Genomic DNA, 12,036 nt, shown 5'->3' with positions numbered 1-12,036 from the left:
ACCGATGTTGGCAGTGTTGGATTTAGCCGTATTTAGCTTGTGTTAGCAATCGAGTAAGTAGTGAAAAAACGAGCAAAAGAAAACAATTAAACATTTTCCAGGCATTTGAAAATATAAAACGATCGGTAACGTGCAAAAACCTGAATCATCTCTCTCTCTCTTGCTCGCTGAGTAGTCGTATGTGCGTGCGTTGGAACCTAGAGATAAAGGTATTTTACAACCGGGCGGGCGGTTGTTGTGCGTACTATGAAATATAATCCTGCCGGCGCCCCTGGTTTTAATGACATTTTTAAGAAATCACTCAAAATTTATAAAATATTTCTTTCCATTATAAAATATAGGAGTTTAGAGTGCGGCCAAATGCCTGCACTCGTCTGTTGCAAACTTTTCAAACTGCCATTTCTTCCTCATTTCTACAGTCATAAAGTATAGGTCTACACCAGACGGCAGGAAAAGTTGTGCAGATTCTCACTATGTTTTCATCTAATAGCTGTGATCTATGGTTTTTCAGATATGAGCCTTTGTTCGGTCTTTGGTATCCCCTGACGAAGACATAATTCATTCCGTGAATCAGCAGTTTACCGAATGAAGACACATAATTCGTTCCGTAAACTGCTGACTCACGGAATGTATTGGACCAAAGCCATTTCGTGCTAACCTTCAGTAATATAGCCTATGATGAACATAATTAATTTTGTACTTTAGCAAAACACTTACGTCTACGAAAGTTCAAGCAGCATTTGCTTTCGTGGACGGAATGCCTTCTGTAACTGCGGAGTCACTGAATATATTGTGCTAAATCCTTTTCGTGCACATCATACTTTCAGTAATGTAGCAAAACAGTTAAGTGGACAAAATGAACATTCGATGGCACATTTCGTGCCACAACAGCTAAATGCTGGCCTGGGACATCTATCACGTGGTCAGAATTACTTTTGTCTACAAAATGAGTTTCTTTTGTCCGACTCTACATATTACGAGCCTTTTGTCCACAAAATGAAAAGCACAACGGTCAATTCAGTGCACGACAGGAATCATCCGTTTTGTTTTCTGTGCGCGAAAGTATGTGCTCTCTTCAATAATGCGTGGACACAATGCAAACGCGTTACAGTGTTACATGGTTTCGTAATGAATTTATGGCATTCTGTCTACGAAAACAAGGTCTGTTACGCTTGGCGCCCCATAAAAAAACCGGTGGGTTTAGAATGAATGTTGCTTTGTTGCCCTCACATATAAGTAGCCAATCTAATCTAGTGTTCTAATGACACCAGTCTGACCGTACGCGCGAAAGTATAGCAAATGCGGCGGTGAAAACTATGTGGTTGTAACATAACAGTCTACTGTACATAGCATCTTGGCTCTTGGATTAAGAAACTGTCAATGCACGCATATGCATATTACACGTGAATAGACACTGCTGGAATGTGGCATAGATACTCTGCAGGACACACTAGCTTCTGTGTCACATATTCAGGGGTTTCAGATTTATTCAGATTTATAAGCCTGCAAAACTTCTTCGATTTGATTGACCGTCGGGCAGAGAAACAAATATGCAGGCAATAATGCAAACATGCAACCACACATTGCATTTTCTTCAGCAAACACACACAAATCTAGTTATTATCATTTCTTGTAAAACCAGTTTCATACAGCTAATTAACTTGATTTTTTGCCCAAACTAAAAATATTTTTCTATGCAGTATCCACTCTCAGTTTGTATATCACAGAAAAAACAAGGTCAGAAATTAATCAAATGTGACGTTGTGGTGAATTAATAAAAGAAAAGAAAAAATCTGAATGAGATACATTTAATAAGAAGCCAAGTTCAGGTCTGTAAAATGGCCAAATGAGAAGCTGCGTTATTCTAAAGACATGAGTGTTGCACTGGTGACTAGCTGGTGGTGTAAATTACAGAAGCTACATTGTTTTCTTAATTTATATAAACTAGAGACTGTTTATGTGCATACAATACAGCACTGTGGCTAATGATTAAGATGCAAATTGTTATTTATGTGACCAGAATTTGAAGGGGAGCTGTGGGGCATTATAGGACACCTTTCATGGCCATTTCATTAAAACTAGTTTAAAAGGAATTTCCAGTTGGAATATATTTATGCAATCCACTGATCGTGGTACATTAAAAATGAGGATGCGCTCAGACCATGTCACCAGTCTGGCCTCACTATCCTAGCTGTGGAAAACTTATTTTTGCTCTGTTGAAAGTTAGTCCATGTCACAGTAGTTAGGACTTGAAGTTAGTTGCCTAGCCCTAGCAGACTGCTGGCAAAGAGTGCTAATTTGGTAATTAGAAAGCTAGCTTTGTCACTGAATAGCAAGCTAACTAAAGCCCGGAATACACTTTATGACAAGTAAAATGTTAACATCGCAAACTCCCACACGCTGTGTGATAACACACTCCGGACAAAAGAAGAACACAGGGAAGCATCAATGGAATGCTCTTTATTATAACACTGTCAAACAAATTAATGCTAGACACAGCGCACATGCCTGTTGCCCACAAGTAATTTTCCTCTGTTGAGTAAATTATTTGAACATGTGTCCAAGTTGGAAATAATACGTAGTCAAATTAAAAACTTTTTTTTTTGGCATTATTCTTATAACTCTCTTGGCTCAGTTATCAAATCGCATGGCTTCTCCTATCACTGCTATGCTAACGACATCCAACTCTTTTTCTCTTTCCCTCCCTCTACCCCCCAGGTCAACGAAAGAATCTCTGCATGCCTGGCTGACATCTCCAAATGGATGACATCCCACCACCTGAAGCTGAACCTCAGTAAAACCGAACTCCTCTTCATCCCAGCCGGCCCTTCCCCCCTGCATGACCTTTCCATCACCGTCGATGGCACCACAATACCATCCTCTCAGACAGCAAAGAGCTTGGGCATCACCCTCGACAGCAACCTGGACTTCAAGGAGTACATTGCTCGCACGTCACGGGCCTGCCGATTCCTCCTCCACAACATCAGGAGGATTCATCCGTTCCTAACCACATATGCGACACAGCTCCTTATCCAGGCCACAGTTCTCCCTCGACTGGACTACTGCAACGCTCTCCTTGCAGGCCTCCCAGCATGCACCACCCAGCCTCTCCAGCTCATCCAGAATGCAGCTGCCCGACTAATCTTCAACCTCCCCAAATTCTCCCATGTTGCTCCCCTGCTGAAATCCCTCCACTGGCTTCCTGTCGCTGCCAGGATCAGATTCAAGACCCTGACCCTCGCCTTCTCTGCAGTCAACAGGACAGCCCCTGCCTACCTCCAAGAACTCATCCAGCCCTACACACCAGCCCGACCCCTGCGCTCAGCAGCAACTGGACGCCTTGCTCCCTGCATGGTCAAGGCAGGAGGTGCTCGTTCTGCCAGACATCGGCGTTTCACCTACATCGCTCCCCAGTGGTGGAACGAACTCCCGGTCTCGCTGCGGACAGCTTCTTCACCCCATTCCTTCAGACGGGGCCTGAAGACGCACCTCTTCAGACTCTACCTGGACTGACCCAGCACACAATTGCTGCCCCCCCCCCCACCCATCAGTGCTGTCGTAAATCGCTGTGCTTTTTAAATTGTGCTTTTAAATTTTGTCTCTTGTTGCCGCCTTTACCCTGACGCTCATTGTGCCGTTTGAAGTTGTTGAAGTTTGCCGTTTGAAAGTGTATCGTATTAGTTGCCCTATAGGCTGTAATTGTACAAATCTGATAGTACTGTGTCCTCAAACAGACCTTGCTCTCAGCTGAGAACTGTCTCATTGTGGAACTGTACACATCCTGTCCCCGTACTGTCGCTGTACTTACTGTATGCACTTTTGTAAGTCGCTTTGGATAAAAGCGTCTGCTAAATAAATAAATGTAAATGTAAATGTAAAATAACTGTGATTCATTTTCTTAGAGGGTTTTTTATATAGAGGATGCTCTATATAGTCCAAAAGTGATCTTCTAAAACTGAATTTATAAAAGTGTTTACTGAATGGAACATTTTGTCTTTTGTCTCATGTTTTAAACTTAATGGCAAAGGTAAGTAAATAATTGTTTTATATTCATTCAGGAAAAGCCGGCTGTTTTTAATACATTCCCTTCTCTTTGTCCAGATCTTTGAGCATCTGATGTAGTACCATGCAAATAAGTGTAGGTAAAGGTTGGAAAATGACCAAAAGAAACTGATGTCAAGTGTTTAATGTCAAGAAAAACTATTGGCCAAGACTAGTAATGGGACACCCAGGGTGTCACACCCTGTATAAACAGACAGGTCTCACCTGGAGGATGATGAGGAATGCCAAAAATCAATGCAAGGGAGACTCCTGATGCAATGATGGCCAGGCCTAATAAAATAATGCCTGAGATGCAGACACATCTCTTGGTACAGCTGGCACAATCTCTGCAACAGTCTGTGGGGAAAAAATAGTACTTTCAGGTTACTTCCTCAAGATTTTTTCTGCTCTAAATCTGGATTGTTTATAATTGTACTGGATTTTAGAACTCAAATCTTTTTATGCTTGTATTCACTGTCATGTGGTCATTTATCAACCAGCTCATATACCTATGGGAATAATTTTTCCTTTTGTCTTCATTGTATATTAATTAATTGTATATTAATCTAAAATGTAAAGGTAGGCGTACATGGTACACATGACTCTTCAAAAACCCTTAACCCCTTTTGCGCGTACGGTCACAACGGTGTGATTAGCCGTTTAGCATGTATGCTAAAACCAGTGTGATTAGAACCAACTAGATTGGAAAAATTCTAGCTAATTTTAGCTTTGATGAAACAGTGATTTAACATTAAAAATATAGCAAATGCTGACTGAAAACTATGAGAAGCTTAATAATGCTAATGAAAACATAACGAACCATGTAACGTGGCCTAACACGCGCACTACACAGCATAAAAAATAAGTTCCGTGCGAAAGGGTTAATCTCCACACATCAAACATGTTTTTATACATAGGGCCAGCACATATGTTGTTTGGTATATTTACTTTATTTTTTGGGTTTGGCATACATAGAAACAAATGCTTTCCTTTGAGGTGATTCGTAATATAGCTCTTTCTTTGCATTTATTCTCAAAATCAGAGTCTGGTTTATGGTTTGAATGGATTTCAATGGCATTTGCATGGTAAATGCTAAAGTTCACGTTCCACGTTTTCCCAATAAAAGAGGTTGTGACTCAGTCTACTTCTATTTTAAATAAATTGCGCCTTTTTCATGAGAACTTCATTCTGAAGTTAAGGGTTATGGGTGTGATCAGAGTGCGTAGGGGAGAATACGTGTAACAGAAATGTGTGTAACGCTCATTGACGCTCATTGCGCCGTTTGAAGTTGTTGAAGTTTGCCGTTTGAAAGTGTATTAGTTGCCCTACAGGCTGTAATTGTACAAATCTAATAGTACTGTGTCCTCAAACAGACCTTGCTCTCAGCTGAGAACTGTCTCATTGTGGAACTGTACACATCCTGTCCCCGTACTGTCACTATACTTGCTGTATGCACTTTTGTAAGTCGCTTTGGATAAAAGCGTCTGCTAAATAAATAAATGTAAATGTAAATGTAACTGGAGGCTTGCAAAAAAGGACTCACGTGCAAATGGGAGAATACCCCCCTACTGCCTACAATCACACCTTTTTTTCTTTTTTGTAATAAAATTGTAAGTCATAAATCTAAACCGTGACACACCCCTGTCAATCAGTATGACAAGGACACAAAGGACACAAATATAGATGGCAGCTGTCCATCAACTGACCTGTCAATCAAACCAACCTGTCAATCAAGCTGACAGGGCGGGGGGGGGGGGGGGGGCGGTCATAAATCATAGGGGTCATAAATCATTTTGACAGAAAATGTAGGATATACTACTCCTTTAGCAGCTATTGTGTGTGTTTTTCTCACTTAAATTGGAGACTGGCTTTCACCTGTCATGTTCCATAGTATTCCAGCCATGAACTATGATATCACCACAGTTGTCATGAGAAGACCTTTCAGCGCCATGAACATCAGCTTAGAGAATTCAATGAGAGGCGAGCAAAGTCCTTCATGCAGTGTAAATGGTGCCATGTCTTTGCTTTCTTCCTCCAGAACTACCTACAAACATGCATTGGCCAGGTCAATGGTCAAGAAAACTGTCAATCCGTAACAACCTGGAAAACAATGTAGGGCAAAAGAAGACTCCATTACAGTCACCTGATTAGGCTCATGCAAGTCCAAACTTATACGAATTGCTCCATTTTTATTTTGTGTCATAGGATTCTCCGTAGGAAAAACCCTAGGTGGTGCATCGATTCTCTCTATCATTCATAACTCCAGCAGTCTTTTCCGGGGAGAAAGCTTGTCTGACAGACAGTGGGAGTCTTTGCAGCTTTTCCTGGATAGGCATAACTTCACTTTTAAGCTTATTTCAATGCACAAAACCTTTTGTGCAACCTCACTAATGTGGCTACAGGGGCAGTGTGTGGCAGCACAGTATTGTTAAGTTTCAAAATGGTAAAAAAATCCATGCCTAATGAATGTGTACCTTTACAACATACAACATCACCACAGACAACATAGCTGGTACTGTGATATTGTCACATTGCACTGTAGTAGATAGACATCCTACTACTGGCAAATTGTGCTTGGAGTATGTCATAAATCTGACTAAAGGCCTAGTAAGAACTATGTTTACATTAGTGGCATTTAGCAGATGCTCTTATCCAGAGCGACTTACATCAGTTACAGTTTTTTTTACAATGTCTCCATTTATACAGCTGGATATTTACTGAGGCAGTTGTGGGTTAAGTACCTTGCCCAAGGGTAGAGCAGCAGTGCCCCAGCGGGGAATCGACCTGGAGTCCTACTCCTTAACCACTACGCTTCATTGCTGCCTGTGGCTGAAATATTCAGAGTAAACATATTTGAAGGTGTTTGACATTGACACTTCAATCCTTTCGGTCCCTACCAATAAGACAGTAATGTGGGGAGTGGAAGAGGTGCTCATTGTCACTTTGAAGGACATTCTGTCTCTTCTGTATGCTTATGAGAAAGACCTTGGTGGTCATTTCAGGAACATCCACGTCTCCAGTCTCTGCACATCTGCTTATTTGCAGGACAGTCCTGCATGACGTGAATAGAGGAGCCACATCTGTCGCAACAGCATTATTTCTATTGTGTAGCACTGGACTCAGCAGGTAGGTTGCTCTTGTAAAGGACCTATTGCTTTAATGTTTAGCTTTACCTCTCACAACCGCTGCAGCTCATCCAAAATGCAGCTGCTAGGCTGATCTACAATCTCCCAAAGTTCTCCCGCGTCTCCCCTTTACTGAGATCCCTCCACTGGCTCCCGTTCACAGCCAGGATCCGCTTCAAAACCTTGACTCTCACCTTCTCTGCTGCAAAAAAGACTGCCCCAACCTACCTCCAGGACCTCATCCTACCCTACGCACCACTCGACAGCTTCGCTCTGCCACATCCGGACGCCTTGCTCCTCCCACCATCAGAATGAAACCCACGCTCCTCACAACATCGCTTTTCCGTCATTGCCCCCCAATGGTGGAATGAACTCCCCACCCCCCTTCAATCCAACCCTTCAGACGTGGGCTGAAGACACACCTCTTCAGACTCTACCTGGACTGACACCCTTGCCATTTAATCTTGTAAATCTATGATTCTTGGCTGTACTTGTAGCACTATCTCTGACCTTGTATTTGTAGCATGTTTTTGCCTAGGTAGTATAGGGGCACTTCATTGTATTTGATATATGTAACCTTAGATCAGATTAGTTCTGTCTCGCTACACTAACTTTGTGCTCAGCTTCAGCACTATCTGCATTGTATGACCTGTACACACCCTGCCCTTGTGCCCGTTTGCCTACTATATGCACTTTTGTATGTTGCTTTGGATAAAAGGCCTGAGGTTCTGCAACCAATGTCTGTGCATGCCCATTAGCCGACTCCACTTGGCGAGCTAATGTTATAACTTTAGTATTGTTATATATTATGATTTACTGGTAATTATTGATTTACAAGAGCACATGTTGCTTTATTCTGCTTATACCACGGGTACTTGTAACTGAAATAATTCAGCACTGTTGGTGTTAACTTGTATCTTTTGCCATTATTTTCAGTTAAAAACAGAATGCTCAATTGAAATTCAACGTTGAACAGGCCTGTCTATTAAAAAGGAAGGAGCCTTGATCGCCACTTTAACTGGAACCAAGGGTGGTATAATCCTGTAATTTAATATATCACAGTAGACTGCTGTATTTGTATTTCTAATGTGTTAACTTTAACTTGCATGACATTCAATGAATCGTGCCAACTCCGGCGCGATTCATTGATTCCGGCAGATTCCGGGGCCGCGTGAGTGGCAGCCTGTTACAGCAGCTTCTACCTCTCATCTCAAATATGTCATCACTGACACACCCCCCGGACAGGTTTGTCTGATGAAGGCTGTCCAGCCCAGCAACGTTACAGACAGGTTTAGGCAGGTATAAGTGCCAATGGAAATGCTCATAATTATCAGACATTCCAGAGTCAGTCTGTAACCTCAGCAGGGGAGACAAAGCATACGTCAGCTTTTTCAAGCCAACTTAATTATAAAAACAGTCAATTTTAAAGGCAAGTTATTTTGATATTTTGTTTCTTTATGCACCCTGTGATGTTTTTCGTATGAGAAATACTTGACAGTGACAGTTTTAACATCATTTTATTCAGACGTATTGTAATGGTATTGAATTCTAGAGCTGCTTTATTTTCTCTGAAGAATCTGCTCAGCTTTCATAATAAAAGTGAATGTGTTGCGACTATGCAATGAGGAGTAGTAAAAAGATCTATCAGCCACTAGGCTCCAGGTAGGGAGGTATGGTTTTCCAATTAGCAATTATTCACCAGGCGTAATTTTGAACAGCTTGTTTTAAAATATCGGCAGATGCATAAATTAAATCTTAATTCTAAATACTGATGCACGACTGTGGGCATGACTCACAACGTGGACTGACCTTAGAGCAGGAGGCCGAACCTCTTATCCTGATGTCAGATGTCATTACAACTTATATTAAAATTAAAATTAGTCAACTAACTAGCTTATGTAATACAATTCCAACTCCTTGTTTCTAATCAAAATAACCACAGACTGTTACTGATTCACAGGAATCATGATAACACTACTCCATCTGTCCCACTTTGAACTTTAAAGTGAATGTCTTGGGAGTGAGACTTCAAAGGTAGAACAGATAGACACTCACACATGTCTTTATGGTTAGCAAATTCAGTCAATACTTTAGGGGGAAAAAAACCTAAATATTTAAATCAATTGGAAAGGTTTTTTCGGGATCAAGGCAGGATTTACAATTACCACCTCCTACCTAGGTATGTGTTGTAGAATTCCTTTCATTCCAAAGTTCAAATGCTGCTGACAGTTTTTATGTGCTACTTGTTAATGGAAAGCCATTTTTCAGGCAATGACAAGAATGCTTTTTAAACGAGCATACACTATTAAAACCCCCATCAGGTTAGAGATCAAGCTAGTTTGTATGTTAGCAACCTAGGCAACGACTTCGCAAACTAATGTAAAACTAAAAATAACTAATGGAAATCTGAAAATAAAATTAGGTAGCTAATGAATTAGCTGTAAAGCGAACTGGCAGAAGATAGAATCAGCTAGTTTACTAACTAGCCAGCTGGCTGTCTTGGGACCTTGGTAGATTGCAGCTGTTTGTGAATAGCAAATCTAGATCGGGGATGGGCATACCTTTATACCTGTCAAGAGTTTAGATACAAGGCAATGTTGCTTTTAAATCAGAAATAATTTTGCAGCCTGTGAGGTTGAGGTTATATTGCTATATTAGCATTATTACTAAATATTTTATAATTGTAAAATTTGAGTCTACACAAATGACTTCAATTTTCAAGACAGTTCCTTCCCTCATCATCAAAGTTAAATAATTTACTACTTTTCAGCTTCATATGTCTTAGATTCTTTAAAAATCAGACTGTACCTGCTATTGGAAATAATTACAAGAATGCATACAAAATGCTTGAAACAATGTCACTGGTAATACACATTACAATGCAGATGAATGCAAAGAAATGTGTTGACGTCAAGTTTTTAATTTTAGATTATTTCACAGAAGTTTCACAGAAGTTTAGGTACAACTCTGATGATATATAAAAAATAATGTCCCCACTTCTTCATTTTTCATTTGTTTTCAAGTTTTTTCAAGTGTGGCAAATACATACAGAAAAGTCAGGTATCAGAGCAATTCATAACCCATGTCAGCCTACATTTGGATTAAGTGGTATTGGTGTTAAATCTATTCCCAAATGTGTAGTCATGAAAGTAGTATTTAAGTGAAACTGATAAACTGATTGAAGGGTCTTTTTTTGAGAAGTAGGAATGCTTGTAAATCTTACCTTCTTTGTCCAGAGTTAATTCTGCTGTAGCTAACTGGGTACCAAAAGGTCCCTGGAAAGATATAGCAGTACATCTTTAAATCATGCTGTTCATAAAATACAACATTCACAGTAGTTAATAGAGGACATGCAGAATGAGCAAACATGCTCTATACTATTTCAAAATGTTACCTTGGGATGGGTCTTATTGGATTTCATTTTTTCATTGCTGGGTTGGCAAAGCTGTTCTGGTATTACAATTCCCCCTTTCTATCTACTTGCTTTACACTTTTCCATGTACAGCTAATTAGAATATGCCAGTGGTGTTTGGAAGCTTTGTGTCACTTAGTTACCACATGATAACACTAAAAACAACAGTTTCCTTGTCTTTGCACAGACATGCCTACTAAGAGAAAAATAAACAATGTTTTTTCTAATGTAAGCATAAGACATACATGGATCAAGTCCAAGTCCAGCATACTGTTGCAACACTATGTCAGTTTTCAAAATATAAAATGGGATGAATTCAAAGGGAACAAGCTTGCAAAACAATCAGGTTTGAGGCTAAAGAGGATTGGAATTTCTCTATACTTTTGTCTATTGTTGCAGTGGTGGGGAATGGGATTTGCACATTGAGGTGTAATAGCATTACTTTATTAATTAAAATTTTGTAATGTATACGTTTTTTCACTGTTGAAAACAAATGAGGTTTTAAATTTTGATTTTTAGTAACACCTAAAACTCTTTTACTGAAAATCAACAGACGTTTTTCTTGTACAAAAAAGTATCCAACCCACAACTTGAGTATTATATAAAACTAAGCATTTTAGTGCATAGTGTAGTATGTAATAAAACGTTTTTAATACAATGGACACAGACCATTATGGTCGCTCTGTTGGTAAAAAGGTAAGGCCATGTTTATTGTGGGTGGGTAACTCTGTTATCTTATGGCCTTATGTAAAAATGACATAGTGCTGTTGTTTTATCACCTTGCTATGATCATGAAAGTCCATGTGTAATGGGTGGTATCTTGCTGTGTTGTGTATTCGATGTTACGTGGGGCGGCGAGCGAGCGAGTTTCAAACCGAGGTTCTCACTGCTCACTGCCAACCTCTTACGGCCAGTGTTGTTGCCAGTTGAGCTAAAGGCAAATTGCCGTTAGCCTGTCGGCAACAAGGCTACTTAACCAGGTCTCGGGAGAGTGACGTAGCCGCTGCAACCGCTCGGCCACCTTCTACCCGCTACCTAAGGCTTTACGCAGAACTCACATGAGCTAATCACTTCAGCTCTGCTACACACGTACACCCACAATGATCTGTTTTTTTTCAGTGACATCTAAGCTGTTCACCAGCTCTGTTGGGTCATGAACAGGGGTAATTACATCGGGTTCCATTCCCTGCATAAGAATGGTCTTCAGTCCATCACTGACAGTGGAATCTTGCAACATTGCAACACTGGGGCAACAGTAGGTTCCATGTGAATATGATGCATACCTGGAATAATGTCCCAGACTATTGATGATAGAGGGGCATCTTTCCACTAGCACCTCTACAGCCTGCACTTTAAGAGTCTCAGTTATGTTCACCAGTTCAGGTTCTTCAGGTGATTCTCTGATCTGTTTATTTAAAAAAAAAAGTTGCATTGATTTTTGTGTGCTTGTGATTTATT

The sequence above is a fragment of the Megalops cyprinoides genome, chromosome 2, assembly GCF_013368585.1.
Source record: "Megalops cyprinoides isolate fMegCyp1 chromosome 2, fMegCyp1.pri, whole genome shotgun sequence".
NCBI classification, from domain to species: Eukaryota; Metazoa; Chordata; class Actinopteri; order Elopiformes; family Megalopidae; genus Megalops; species Megalops cyprinoides.
Note: the sequence above shows the minus strand (reverse complement) of the source record.